This window comes from Lactuca saligna, chromosome 9 (assembly GCF_052625555.1).
Source record: "Lactuca saligna cultivar CGN05327 chromosome 9, ASM5262555v1, whole genome shotgun sequence".
Taxonomy (NCBI): domain Eukaryota; kingdom Viridiplantae; phylum Streptophyta; class Magnoliopsida; order Asterales; family Asteraceae; genus Lactuca; species Lactuca saligna.
In genome coordinates this window covers 169062302-169079292 of record NC_136425.1, presented here as the reverse complement: position 1 = coordinate 169079292, position 16991 = coordinate 169062302, and positions in this window count along the sequence as shown.

Here is a 16991-nt window from a genome sequence, read left to right as displayed (position 1 = left end):
TGCACACTATGTTTGTCTATGGTCTCGAATTTGTGAAATAGATCAATTGAAAACATTCAATGATGCTCATTTCACAATTCCAAATCCTTATTGCAAGTGTAAGAATTCCAAATTCTTGTCACTGCTAGAAAGTGTTAGATTCTAAACTATCATGCAATGATTCTTTTGTAATGTGTAAGTACCAAAAGTCACAAAGACTTGACCAATGATATTACAAAATATTCCTTTTGGAAATTGTTACAAGACAATTCCATTGCATTGAAGTCTCAAATTTAAAGTACATTCTTTTGAACATCCTTTTTACATGAAAGTTTCTAACTTTCTCATTTATTCTTTAACTCCCAATATGGAAACATTCCATATTCCCATTTTAACTATCACTTCTGAACAAGAGTTGCCTCTCTTCAGAATATGTCAATTTGGTCCATCCATTTTTATACTACCAACTATCCTTAAGCGACCAATCCTTAGATTGTCCTTAACAATTGTTTAACTACTTTAGTCAAATCCAGTTCTATTCCTTTTTCCCTCTTAATGCCCTAGGCATTTTGAAAATTTAGATCACGAGAATATTATAGCATATGCAATCGATCCTATACCCGAAGCATATGGGATATGATTCATAATGTCTAACATAAAGGCATGATACTTAATCATTCTTTTTCTATAATATTTCTATTTTTCATGTTCTCAAAATTTAGATTATGAAGAGGTATGCCGTAATCATAACCAAATTTTTGAGAACGCTATTAACCTTTCCATATATAGGATTTCCTTATGTTGAACCATTCCAACATAACATTGATATATGTGTGTGTGTGTGTGTATATATATATATATATATATATATATATATATGACTAAAATTGATTAAAATTTCAATCTAAGCTTTTAGATTTGAAATGAAGTATGAATTCCTCTCCCTTAATTATAGCAAAACAACTTTTCAAACCCTACATCTTTGCAAAATGAAACATTCTATTTTCTATAATTAACATTGCTAACTTACAACACTTTCCATAATAATTATACTCCCACTAGCCTTATAATTATTATCTTACTAGCATAACACTTATGCTCCGACTAGCTTTGACATGTACCCAGAAATCAATTGGACTTCTAGAAATCAATACTTATTGAATTTCTTACCAAAGTTCAGATTTTTGATACGAGATACTTCAATAAGATTTTATCTAAGCTTCCCAAAATCATATACCTTTCCTTAGATAGATCACATATGTGTCTAAACAATTTTATAACTATGAAAATGGATACTGTAATTATAGTCTCAAATGTTTAGACCTTTTCCATTGCTCACAATTCAAATTATGAAAAGGGATGCCGTAATCATAATTGAATTTGACAATGCAAATATCACAATTTCTATCTCCTTAATATCTACTTAGTGAAAGCGTTTCCTCACCATCATTTTCATGAATCGGAGAGAAACCTTATGACACTTAGATTTTATGGTGTATGTGTTCCTGTCCATGTGAATTTGTCATAACGATAATAACAAGACAAGGTTAGTGACAAATCCATACTCATATGGACTGAACTTGTTCAATCTTAACTTCTAGCCACCTGGCAGCACAAGGGCCTACCATTGCTTCCAAGTAGTTATGCAAACAACTGAGAACTCATAGAATTCATATGCATAGTCAACTTTACTGGAATATGCATAGAAACAAGAATACGTCAACACGATAGGTTACAAACCTCAAGCTGTGTGCTAGTGATTCATAATAGGTTACTCTTGGTTAGTTCTTGAAACTTGTCAAGATTTTAAGATTCCCACTAACCTCTTGACATATATGATTCACTTTGTCAAGGAACATTACTTGACTAACCAATATTCAAGAGTTAGTGCGGATTCTAATCAAGACAAACAATACACACATTTGGTCTTAGTTGGTCTTTGTTTTGTCAAAAACATCACCACTTACCAATTTTAAATGTACAAGAGTAGAAAACATTTTACTCTACATTTGATAAGTGTTTTAAACCTTCTTAACATTGTGTCACTCAAGGCTCGATCTTGGAGTGTTACTCTAAGACTCAATTTTGGAACGAAGTACGATTCATCTTTTGATTTAACCATTTCAACAATCCACGATTCCTCTTCTTAGAGGATCAATTGTGATATGGTTTTTTTATAATTAATAAGATGATCATAAAACATGATACTGAAGTACTCTCCCATCTTTACTGATTGGAAACTTTTATCTTTCTGCCTAATTTGATTCTTCTCATTCGTCCTACCATACATTGAAACTTTTCCAATGTTTCAGAATTATACTTAAACTTGTAAGCACAACCATATTTACTAAACTATAGTAAATCATGAAGAACAACCTTATCATTCTTTGTGGTGGACCTGATCAGCCCACAACCAAGTGTACCCGATCTCCTAGTCCTTCACTTGACTCACATATACATGTGAACAAGGAATTAGTCTTAATTTCTCAAAGATGAAAATTCTCATTCATCATACAATACAAGTTGCATGATTCCAATTTTCTATCCAACTAAAACTTGGGTGATGAGAATCTTTTCTTATTTGGTAAATTATGACACTACCACAAACGAAAGAATCAAATCTATTTTCCAATATTGCTATCAATGGAATCATATAAACAACAATTTTCACAAATGCCATTGTAAGGATACTTAAAATAATAATAAAAAAAACTTTTCTTTATAAAATTTGTGGAAAAACATTTCCTTACAATGCAATGAAAACTATCGTGTTATCTATTCCTAAGCAATCTATCATAACTCTTAATCAGCAGCTCAAAATTCTGATATTCGAATCATGCGATCGAAACCCATTTTCGCGATCAGATTCATCTTACTCTTCTTCTGAGCTTCCCCTCTTTTTTTTGATTGTACAAAACATCAAAATGCAACCTAGTCACATCATGTAACAAGAATCTCCAAATAGGAACTTAATAGAGTTAGATAGTGGACTTACCTGAAGTAGAGTCAAACTTTTTGACTTTACCATCCTTATGATCTTTCAAGTAAATAGGGAAGCTTTGCAACAAATGTCCCTTCTTTTGGAAATAGAAACATATGGACTCTTTAGGAATGGTATACGGGACTATCTCAGACTTAGCCTTTCTTTTTCCATTTGGTCAACCGGGTTGACAATGGCCAATCCCTTTCCATCGAGAAGAGAAGAATTTTCTGGACTTCCAATGTTTCTATTGTCAATGTCCATGTATGTTTTGGAAGTAGATCTTCCAATCAAATTTTCCTTACCAGTGCTCCAAATCATTGCTGATCCAGCATCATCAAGCAAATAGTTAATATCATTAAGGGTCATGTCGTGATTTGTCATCAAGGAATGACTGAAGAACCAATTCAACAACCAGCTTCCTCGAGACTTCAACACCCAACTCTCCCAGCCTGTGAATATGTTACTTGATCTCCAAGATGTAAGCACATATAGACTTTGCTTGCCAATAGGGATTGAGTGACCTTGAACTTTTCAAATCTTTGAACTTGTGGGTTAGGGAGAATAATTAAAGGAGGTAGAGGAAGTGAAGTATGATTTCCATTCCCATTAATGCACAACAAAGGGATTAATCTTTCACCTTGATTACCATGTGGGATATCATCTTCATTAGGATAGCTCTATCCAAAAGGACAAGGAAGACCATAGTTGTCATAACTAGACATCTATGAGGTAGAAATTCAAGAAAGTTGATTTAAGTCATTAATATAACACCCAATATGAAATATTAAGGCTAGGACCCAACACAATATTTTATAACTTGGAAGAGGGACGCCGTAATCCAAGCTACAAAATATTTGAAGGTAGGTAAATGACAATTTACTAATTTCCACCATGGAAAGATGAAAAATAATTTTAGGTCTTAAATGGATTAAAATTCCTAGATCCTTTATGATTCATTCAACTATTCAATGGCATGTTTAAATCTTTATTGTGCCCTTCAAGTTTGTGACTGGGATGCCGAGGATCACAAACAAGGAGTGAATAATCATGCAAATTATCCTGGTACACTTAATTTTACAACCACCTAATCAATGTGTCGGTTAACCACACACGCTCCATTGATTATGATTAACATCAAGCTACCCTTTGCTACGCATTTTCAGTCCTATATTAGTGTGTTGATTAACCACACATGCTGCACTAACGACTTAACAAGGTGCAAAGTGCAATTTCATGGGTTAGCACCAAATTCACATTTCCTACAGTAACTAAGATTGGGTGTTTAATTAAGTTTAGTTACTTTATATTTATCACTATACTTTTAATGAAAGGAGAATTAATGTCATGTCCTACCCGTCCGGCTAACGACCCTTCACTAGTCAAGGAAGCGGTGGGTGAGAGTGGACACCCATTAAACTGCCATTTTATAGGCAGTAACCTTATACCCCCTTATAGACCGGCTTCGTGAATGAGGCCTACTAACAGTAAGACTGACTTACTCTTATACATACATACATACATACATATATATATATATATATATATATATATAACTTTTAATATTATAATAGTATAAGGGTTGAATTTTAACTTTTAAAATTCTAAGGGTTGGAATTAAAGTATACATGGGGGGTAACTTTACAAATTCCAAAACTTTAGGGAAAGTTTTTAACAATTCAAAAACTTTTGGTTTCCATAAATTATGAGTTTAATATGGTTTTTATGGAAGACTTTTCAAGTTCCATAACTTGAGGACAAGTTATGGAAGACATAAAACTATTTTATGATGACATTAAAAATAAAACCTTTCATTTTTCATAACCTATGAATCTTAATGAACTTTTTAAAGGAAAAAACTCTTCATATTCCATAACTTGAGGACAAGTTATGGTGTTCATAAAAACCATTAAGATCAATTATTCCAATTAACACAATAATCAAATAAATTTTCTATGATCTAGATCAAACTCATAAGTAAAGATAATTCACATCAACAATTTTCAAGAAATTAGCTAATCATATAAACTAATACAAATCTTGAAACTTTGACAATTATCCTTTATTTGGATGAGGATACTCATTACCATAGCACCCAAATCAAATTTTATGAACAAAAACTTTTTGTGGTAATGATCCTAATCCAATATAGGCCAAAAAAATCAAAAATCTTCACTCATGACTGCCACGAGTTCCTTGATGCACTCGACGAGTCCAAGAGTATCTTCAAGCAAATTGTCGAGTCACTTAGTGGACTCGGCGAGTCCTGTAGTCAGAATGCAGAAAATTCAATTTTTTTTGCTTCGAAAACCAATAATAACCTCAAATATAATAGAAAACAACCCATGACTCTAATATCACTGTTGGGTTTTGTATACTATAACATCCTATGGTGCACATACAACCCTAAATGCCCTGGATCTATGTTTTCTCTAATTATACATGTAATAGTTTTTTCAAAGCATTAAGCCTATAACTTTGATACAAATGACATAAACAATATGAAATACTAGTTAGGAGGACATACATTTTATGTAGCTTGAAACCTTGTTGTATTTGGCCTTAAGAGCTTAGCAGCAAAAGTATGATTGCCTCAAATGGATCACAACACACCTAGGAAAAAGGATACTCTTGAGAGAGAATTTCCATGAACTAAAACTCCTCCATGAACTCCAAGAACATGTTCTCGTTTTTAAGTTATGGAGCATATATTTATATGTAGGATTCCAGGGTCATGGATATAACCCAAATCCATACCCCATGGGTTTATGATCCATGGTTGATGTGGCCCAACTATTTATGTATCCATATATAAACTTAGTCCAATATGGATCATAAGCCCACCACATATAAATATAACAAGTTACCATAATTACTCCCCATAGATTTAATTAGTCTCTTTTGATCACTAAATTAATTCCAAACTAATTCTTGATCAATACTAATTAAATCATATGATTTCATATTAATATATTAGAACTTATAATATATTAATAAATCATATATAACCCCTTCTCAAAAGTCCATCCTAACAAATTATCCTGATGATATGCAACCCAAATGGATCATGCTACCCTCGGGTCAAGTACATACCAATAATAGTTATGGGATTAAACATCTAATCCAACACTTTTGACTTAAACTTGTTTTAAATCAAACTTATACATGACATTATCTTTATTGTATAAATGAAATCCACATATTCCAATTTCAAGAAAGGGATCTTTGAAGTCAAATAATGTAGTTTATTTGCCATATGTGAGCCTTATTTATATATAAAAGATTTCTAATAATATTTTCACTAAAGTGTAGAGAAAATAATTATTAATGAACTATACACTTTGGTGTATGACTTCATTTCTAATTAATGTCTATGATTGCGCACAAGATACATCCCAATAGTACCATCTAAAGCCTTTGTGATGATAAAGGGTGAATTAAACTTTACATGATATAGTTTACTTTCTAATCAATAGAAATGTCCTCCTTTTAACATTTTTGGGATTATACTTCAATCACTATTAATTATATCTAGAATACAAACACCAACTAATTACATAATTGTAGAGTATTCTAAAATTGTGTTTAGATTATTATATTCAAACCCACCAAGAATAAGTTCATTTATTCCTCTGAAAGCTGAGTTAGCAGAAAGCAAGCTTCTAATGACAAAGCAAGTGGGAGGCATGTGAAACTTGAAGCAGCTTAAGAATCATAGCCAGATTTAACAATTGTTGGCACTAGTTTCAGCAAGGAATTGTTGAACATGAATAGTAGTTATTCATAAACACAAATTGTTCATAATAATGGTAGAAATCATCTATGACTTGAGATATGTATCTCATTGATGAGTTCTTAATGGTTTCTAGTTAAACCATCAACTACCAAAATGTTATATCAGATCTTGAATCTGACAAATGACTTAGAGTCATGAACATTGAGATGTAATCCATTTTTAGTAATCAAGTATGGGCTTTATTAATCTTTCTCTATATAGCAAGGCTATAAGGAGTAAGAGATTCTTCTAGAAAGAATATATATATATATATATATATATATACACACACACACACACATTCAGTAATACTTGTTATATATGGATTTTCTCATACTCATGTCATTGACTATGGTCCTTATCATAATCATGACATTGACTATGATCAAACCTTTTCACAAGTAGTTATGATTAGATCAACAAGGATATTATTTACTATAACTTCATATTCTTAATATGAGATATAGTAAATAGATTTCAAGAAAGACCACTTAATAGACATCTACTAGAAGATATCTATATAGCTTAGCCTGGAGGTTTTCTTAATCCATGTTATCCTAACCAATGTGTAAGGCTTAAGATCCACTTGTAGATATAAAGCAAACATCTCAAGGTTGGAATAGTCATTTTAATATAAAGATACAAGGTATGCTTTTATATCAAAATGAAAAACAATGTGTATGTGTGTTTGCTAAGAACTAATGGGAGGATAGTGATATTCCTAATCTTGTATGAAATAGACATACCTAATCATTTGAAATGACATTCCAACTATGCAAGGTGGCTTTCACCTTAACTCGGAAAGTATTTCTAAAATGAAAAACTTAGGAATGACAAGATACATTCTTGGAATGTAAAATCTATAAGAGATAGATAAAGATGAATGTTAAAGGTTTTAAAATTCTTTTTGCATGAAATGACAATATCTTGAAAGAGGTCAAGGTACAATATTCCTTTGGACGATTCTTTGCATTGTTACATGACACCTTTTGAGTCTGTCTCAAAGGACCTAGCACATAGGTTGAGCTAGATGAAATGATTTATGTTTTCCTATGTGCTAGATGAAATGATATATATTCTATTTGCTTGGCAAATGAATCCATCATTTATGTCATATAATGAGATACAAAATTGAATACATGGTTAAGTCACTAGATGATTATGAGAACATTCTATGAGTACTTAAGAAGAGCTAAGAGAATGTATGTGAGATAATTGGTTTAGAACAAAGTCTTAATGTAAAGAGCTACATATGATTGTGATTTCTAAATAAATATTGATAATTATGAATTATAACTGTATTATGGCTTCATTATGGAAAGAAGAGTAAGTTTAGTCGGAATGAGATCCATACAAAACAAAATAGCTCTATCAACTAAATAAGAATACACTACTTTTCAGAAGTTGAAATCAAATATAATTGGATGAACTAGATCATTGAAAAACTAGGTCGAATCCTTCCATTAAGGGATAAGCTAGAAATATTTTTTGAGTAATAGAGTTTACTTAATCAAGCTAAGAAACTCTATGTCACATAAGAGCACCAATTATGTTCTCCAAAATTTTTAGAGTAATGTCAAATATGGAGATGATTGTATTCGTAAAATTCATACAAATTAAATTTAGTAAGACTTATTAATAAAGTCCATCTTTGAGCTGAGTATGATTAGTCACACTTCAATTATAGGACTTCATTATTTTAGAAATGGGATTTTTATTTGAATTTAGTATTTGGATATTGGAACATTATAACAACAACTATTAAATAATGTTTTCATATACTGGGATATGATCATTACATCAATACTTGTTGTGTTCTATATTAACATGTTTAATCCATGAATAATCTTATTATTCTAAAAGTTCAAAGTCAGTCATGATTATGGGAGCAATTATGAAGTAAGACTAATATGAAATGGATTGGTTGACTCTCACCAGATGAAAGCAGGTAAGTGGTTGTAACCAAGTTTCATAGGTACGTGTTAGAGAACTAGTATTGAATGGACCCGTATCGAGATCATCTTATAGATCGCAGTTATGAGTGATACTTGATTAAAAGGTACTATCTTTGTGTCCTGAACACCTAAGACACATAGTGGGACTTAAGTGTAGGGAGTGTTGTGCTTTGATATGACCAAATGTTGTTCCTTAACCGGGCAGTTATAAAAGTCATTTTCGAGTATGTTGTGAACTATGAAAGAGTCTTATATAGTCAAGATGGTATTTGTTGCTCTTATATGCTGAGAGTTATACATCTATACACACGTTACCCATAGTTGAATTACAAATGAGATTGATTGAGATCCAAGGTGTAAAGCCCATAGATTCGGGAAAATAAATTTAGAGACTATAAGCATCAAAAATTATTTTTTATAGAGGATTATTTAGAATAAACAATCTTAACTAAGTTGTAATATATGTCACAAGGTTACCATACATATAAAGAATGCCGAAATTCGAGTTATAATGACGAAGTTATGACCTGTCGAAGTTTCGTGACAAAACCGGCACGACACGGGGAATCGTAAAAAGTGAGTTTAAAATAAAGTACTTTTTAGCCTTATGCGTCTAAATAAAGGTTGTAGAGTATGACACTACCTACACGTGGATATAAAGAACGTCAAAAACGGAGCTTGTATTAAAAAGTTATGGCCTTCTGAAGATGTAGCTAGCTGAGAGCATGACAAGTGTAAGAAACCCTAATCTGACTGGACTCACAATGTGAGCATGATTTCTCACGACGTGAGGAGTCAAAACTCCACCTTTCAAGGCTAGAATGTAGATGGCAAGTCTACGTTTAAGGCTCACGATGTGAGCATGATTTCTCACGATGTGAGGAGTCAAACGGACACTAATCGAGGCTACAAAACACCTGGGAAGGCTACAAGATGACTCATGGAAGCTCATGACGTGAGCATGTGAGGCTGATGACGTGAGAGAGCCAAACTCATCCTATAAATAGAAAATTCGATCATTTCAATCCTTACACCTTTCTTTCTCTCTCTACTCTCTCTCTCTCTCTCTCTCTCTCTAGCCACCCTAAACCACCCTGAAGCCTAGGGAACCTCCACAACATTAGAAGAAAGCCCCCAAGCGCACGAAGGCTCCAAGAAAAAGAGTTTTTCGGTTTGGAACTCTACCCGCACACAACTTGGTTTTCAAGCAAACCTCCCGGTTTCATCAAAGAATATTATTTTAAGAAGCGAAGTGATGTCCGAACCACCACCTTATCAAGTAAGTGCATATTTACTTTCATATTACACATAGATATGAAGTATTTTATATAAATTATGTGCAATGTGTGCATATTATCTGTATACTTGCTATCTATGATGGATGAATGATTTTATACATGTTTTAAATGATTTAAATTATATATGTATTTTATATCTACATGTATGTTGGGTAAAACATGGGTAGATGAAATAGTTGGTATGTGATGAAAGATAAGTTTGATGACGAGATGAAAGGTGCTATAGATCATAAGATGAGGGTGAGAGGTGTAAAATGAGAGAAACCTTTACCCAAGCGATGACCCCGTCATCTAGCAGAGTATAGATGACAACCACAGACTATTCTAGACAGTCCAGTGGAACACTAGCATGCTCGCTACTTGTAGGTGTTATGAACAATATGTTCACCCGGTGTACTCTAACAACCCATTGATATATATTGTGGTTGGACTCCCATGAATAATATTGTCGTTAAATAAGATAATCCGTAGCAGTTATGGACTTAGTACCTATTAGATAAACGATGGTAGCTATGGACCTAGTACACGATAAATGAACTTCATCAGCTATGGATTTAGTGCTTTACGAACGAGCATGGGCAGCTATGGACTTAGTGTTTGTAAACAAACTCTGACAGTGATGGAATTCGTGCCTATTCCTTAGGAAGAATCTTAGGAATGAATGAATGAAGAATAGTTGATTCTTAGGGTAGATCCTTAAGAATAAAGAATATAATTGGGTTGAGTAAGTAGGTTGATTTTTTGATGATTAAAAGTAATAATTATATTATTGTGGGTTGAAAACCCTATGTACTCACTAGGTTTCCCAGCCTGACCCACTCAATTTATTTGTATCACAGGTATCAATACGAAGCTACTTTACACTGAGAGATTAAAGGAGATTTAGATCAGTAGTGTAAATAAATGTAAGGTCTGTTTATGATTATGTTTCAGTATTGACGATGACATCCATAAGTTTTAATATGAACAAAATACATTTCTTCGAAAATGCTTTGGTAATATATTTATCACGTTTTTCTAGGAACAAATTCCGCAATATATTTCTTAAAAAGTATACTCTGGTTTTCAAATAAAGCATAAAAAAATCGGTCTTTTTTGGCCATGAAAATGGGGATGTAATACAAGGCTCATGTACAATAGGATGTCTGTAACAAAAGGATAATTGATAAAATTACCTTAATACATCAATTGAAGCTTGGATTTTGGGAATTGGATGTTGATGAATGGCATTCTTTGTCATGTATTATTGGGGACAGTGAAATGTTGCTAGACGTTTACCACCGTCTATATCAATCTATAATGAGTCTTGTGGAACTGGGAGATTGAAAGATCTTGTATGCCCAAGAGTCATTATAGAATGATATTGTTAATAATATATGATCCTATAGGGTCACAACATATATCAAGTTACCATCAATTGATTATTTATTAGTATAATTTGATTATTAATAAATATATCAATAGTTGTATTTAATTGGAAAATTATTATTTCATGGAAATAATATTTTACTAATTGAGAATTTATTATTTGTGGAAATAATATTTATTGGAGAAATAACAACTTATGAAATATATCATTAAATATGATTATTTAAAATTTATATTTATATATTACAATAAACTAGTTCAATTTATATAAAAGGTAGTTTTATATAAAATAAGATATTTATATATTCATATTTATATCTTAATAGGCTAGTTACAATTTATATTAAATGTAGTTTTATATAAAATAAGATATTTATATATGACTAGTTATATATATATATATATATATATATATATATATATATATATATATATATATATATATATATTGGGAATTATTTATAAATAAGATTGAATTTTTATAAAGATAACATGTATGTATATATAAACTAACCATGATATAACTTTTTTCTTCTTTTGTGCCTAGCCTTTTTCGAAAAAGTGAGAGGAGACCAAGCATGGTATTATTTTGAATTGTTTAATCAATTCTACCATGCTTGTAAGAAACATGTCTCATGTTTTTTCTGTATGGCCTCTTCTTGCTTTTTGGCTATTATATAACGGAGGGCATGGGAGGTTAGATTAGAGTTCTTGCAAGCCTCATTTGGTTCTTCTTTGGAGCCAAAATTCGAGAGCACATTTCTTTCTATGGGGCTGCCAAATTTCGAGCTTCATAAGCTCTACTTCTCCATTCTCTTGCATTTTGATGTTAGACAAAGTCATTTTGTTGCTTCACCTTTGAACATATATTTGGTATATTTTTCAAAAGCTTATGAACAACAAATTACAAGTGAATACTAAAATGTTTTGATGGTTCTACTCTTGCTTGGTGGATACTTCTAGAGAACTCTTGTTTTATAGTTTCATGCCACACTTCATCAACTTCCAACCTCCCATGAGTATCAAAGTATTCAAAGGTTGTTATGCTTTCCCTTATATGGTTGTTTTAATCTTTCTAACTCATGCAAAATGATCTTTGGTGGGTAAAATAGTTTTAGTTTTATTCAACAATTTTAAAACATTCGTTGTCATTTTTACCGGTTGTAAAACCGGATTTTTGAATAAAAACCCAACATTTTTATCCAAAAAAAACTTGCTTATATTTCTTAAAATATTATATTATCTTACTTCTATTTCTTGCTACTAGTATAGGCAGTGCACTTTATTTTTGCTCATAATAACAACTTGCTTATATTTCATTTGACCTTCTAAAACAATAAAACATTTATCTTAAAAACATTTGCAAATTGACCAAAACAAAAAAAAAAAGAAAAAAATTAGTTCTTTATGGAACTTGAGGCTTTTCTTGACATATTGCAACAATATTGCAGGCTACTTAAGTGCCTATGTGACTATGTGAAAACAAACCGGATAAACTATTATTATCCATTTTAAGTTAAACAACAATAAATTCATTATTTGTTTTTCTATGTTTTCTAAATAGCGATATACATTGTCTCTCATTTATCTTCACTAAGACATAAAAAATATTTTCTATGTGACATTTGTCATGACCATGTTCCATTTTATATGTTTTGGTTAGACACATATCTTGATGTTAAAGAAGATATTTGTTTATTATAACATCCTATTATTACCTATTCTATGATTAATATTATGATTTTAAAATTTTTATATAGGACACTTAGAGACATTATCCGTTTATCGGGCATGTATAAACCGTTTGGAGGCAAGACCATTGTATTAGGAGGTGACTTTAGACAACTTCTTCCAATAATACAAAGAGACAATCCTCCAGAAATAAAAGAAAAAAATTATTGTCTACAAAAAGGTACTTCAATGATTATAAATATTCAGACATTTCATTGTTTCTTTTTTCAGACATGTCAATATTATCAATAATGTTAATTTTGTTTGTGTTACTTTATTTTTATTTATTTTTTATGCCAACTTTTTATACCTTTATATGTTCTCCTGCATTCTCTTTCGTTTTCAGCAGACCGTAGCTGTTTTTTTTGGGCTATAAGCATTAACAAAAGTCAAGGATAATCATTATCAAATGTTTAATTGTACTTGCGTAAACCCGTCTTCACGAGGAAGCTTGTCCACTTAATAAAACAAAAATGTTGTCTACAAACAGACATTTCAACGATTATAGATATTCACTCATTTTATTTTAATTTTTAGATTTTTCAATATAACCAATAACATGATGGTTGTTTCTGTCACTTTTATCTTTGTTTTTTTAATTACTGTGTTAGTTTTTTATGATTTTTTATATATTTTTTTATACGTTCCCCCACATTTTACGTGGATCATAATTTAGTGTATTTTGTATATTTGATTTGATATTGAAACATTATATAAACATAGGATTATGGAATAATCATGTGATAGTTAGTTTTGTTTACTTTATTTTATAGTTTATTTTAGCATATTTCATTCATAATTTAGATAATTTCCATGCATATTTTCCTTTTTGTTATTTTATGACTATTTCGGGTACTTTCGAATCTTGTGAGCATAATTGCAGGTTTTCGGGTCTAGCAGAGCGGGAGTGTTCGGGACGTATGGGAGGCTATGAGATTTGATAGACAAAAATGATGTTGGGCTTGATGGGTAGTGGAGATGATGCATGGAGTGATCTTGATGATTATTTGAAGGCTTGGAGAGAAATAAATTTTAAATTTTCAAGATGCGGGGGAATATTCAAGCGTACGTAGATTATTAATCAGGCGAGTTCACGAGCTTTGGAGGATTTGGAGAGGTCAAATTGGGCTTAAAATGAAGAAAAACTTGAAGAAAATGGGCTAGGAGGTGATTGGATTCGATCTGGGCTAGTGGGATATGCTTCGGAGGCCCAAAATCTCAAAGAAGCCCATGTCAGGCACCACCCGCGCAACCCACCCGCGCAGCAGCACGCGGGTCGCGCAAGGCTCTGCAGGGGTAATTTCGGAAATCCATTTGGAAGGCTATTAGAGGAAGGTTGGTGCCCATCTTTTGAAGACTCTTAGACATCCGATTTTTAGAGATTCTCTCTGGAGTTTTGAAGACTTTTGAAGGCCAAGAACCCTTGAAGAACATCATATTTTTACCTCTTGATTCTTGCTTAATGTTTGGTACAATTTTCTCTAACTTTGTTTCTTTGGGTTTAGCCATGCTTGGCTAAGCTAATCTTGGTTGACTTTTGGTTAATCCTTTGAACTTTTGTTGAATGTTGAAGGATCCATGAACATGTTCTTGAATCTTTATGGGAATGTTTTGTGTTTTAACATCTTATCATTACTTGTATGTTTTAGCTCATGAGTTTAAATGTGTTTGTGGTGATTAGTTGGCTAATTTCTTGATTAAGTAAAGGATCCTCAAATTAGCAAGCAACAAATGATTTTTGTGTTGTTTTTGCTTCACACAATCATAAAAACATTTCCTCCAACATGGTGGTGAAAACATTTGAACCTTCTTAGATTTGGTGACTTTTTGGTTCTTAATGTTAGTTGACTTTCACTAATTACATGCTATTTGGAATTAGTGACTTTGACTAAGGAAATTGTTATGAGCTTCTCTAGCCATTTCAACAATTAAGAAAAGTCTAGGTAATCTCAAGCTCCTTGGATTACTATAGCCAAATTAAGGATTTAAATCAAAGTATTGCACCATTGGAATCTAATGATATGTTCATCAAAAGTCAAAGTGAGGAAACTTTAAGTCAACCTTCTCTCCCTTATTGATTTTACATCAAACTCTTATTTTTGTTGCATTTTTCTATTTAAATCGTAGTTAATTCTAGTTTGTTTCAAGTGTTTCAAAACACCAAACCCCCCCCCCCCCCCCCCCATTTTATATTTATTGTCATTTTACAAGTATTTTTACAAAGAGATTTTTTCATAGAGTTATAAATTGAACCAATCTCCGTGGATTTGATCCCTTTACCACTATACAACATTTTAGTGTGTAATATTTAAGGTTATTATTTGTGTTGGCCTCGACAACCACCAAATTTTTGGCGCCGTTGTCGGGGATTGGTTTTGATTTAATCAGTTTGTTTCTCTATGCCTACATCTCATTGTGCAGGTACTCTAAGTTAAAACCCGGAAATTAAAAAAAAATATGATTTGGAAATGAACACTCCTTGCACTGAAGACCAACTTTCTGAGCTAGCTCAGTTAGTTATGATGATTGAAAGTGACCAAAGCGTGCAGTCCACACCTCTTCTTTGCGATTTTTGTGCCCAAAATGGACATCATTCCGACACGTGTCCATATTTATAAGGAGAATGGGAAGAAGTGAAAGATAAGGGAAGCTACTACCGGTCAAACCAATGGAGTTATGATAAGCCTCAACATGATCAATGGTGGGGCAACAACCAAGTTTGGGAAAATAACCATTACCAAAATCCATACCAAACATGGGGAAATAACCAATACCAACCAACTCCACTGTTCCTAGAACCCTATCCTTACCCTCCTCAACAAACTGAAACACCAAGCATGTCCTTAGAGGACATTGTGAAAAGCATTGCCACTTCTACCCAAATTTTCCAAGAAACAACTCAAGCTAGCCTCAAAAGCTTAGAGCAAAAAATAACACAAATTGCTCAATCATTGAGTATAGTGGAAGCTCAACACAAATTACCATCTGAAGAGAGCCCATGTCATAACGCATGTTGCATTCCTTTGAAAGATGAGAAAACTTTTGATGGCTCAAGAGTGTTATATGAAGAAGAGGAAGAAGAAGTAGAAGTGGAAGAAGTTGTCAAAGAGGAAGAAGAAATTGAGAATGTTGTCAATGAAACTATAAATGAAGTAATAAGGGTTAACGAAAGAGAGATTGAGCCACCCACTACCAATGAGAAACTAACTCTAGTGGTAGAACAACCACAAGATCTGGAAATGATAAATCTGCCGGACCCTTCAAAGGATACCTATCCCGAGAAAGAAGACGCCCAACCGGTCACCTACTCAACCAGCATGTCAAAGAGGGAAGAGTTTGTCACCTGACTTAACAAGTAGAAGAAAGAATATGGTTGGATGATTTCTATTATCAAAGGTCTGAGTCCGGTATGGTTCTCCTATAAAAAGAAAGTCAAATACAAGAAAAGAGTCCCAATGGAGGTGCGGAAATTAAAAAATGTCGACACCGGGAAAATTTACAAGGTTAATGGACATCGATTGAAGCCATTCAATGAATTTTTTGATTCAAATGTCCAAGATGTTGTCCATTTGGACGCCCCAAAGTGTTAAAGTGAAGTTTGGAGGCGTCTCGCCAAAGACGTTAAAGAAGGGCATTTTTGGAAAGCATTGTGTTTTCGTGTTTTTAATTTGAATAAATGAGTTTGGAAGATATTTTTGGGATTCAAAAGAGTTGTTTTTGAAGAAATCAAGAGTTTCTAGGTGTTTGGGGCCTTCCAAAGCAAGAACAGGTGAAAAACGAAGAAAAATGAAGCAAAAATGAAGATCAGGATTAGGGGGTTGCGCGACCCACGTGCTGTTGAGCAGGCGGGTTGCGCGACCAGGTGTGATGAAGCGACATTGGCCCAAGAGTTAACTGCAAGGTCT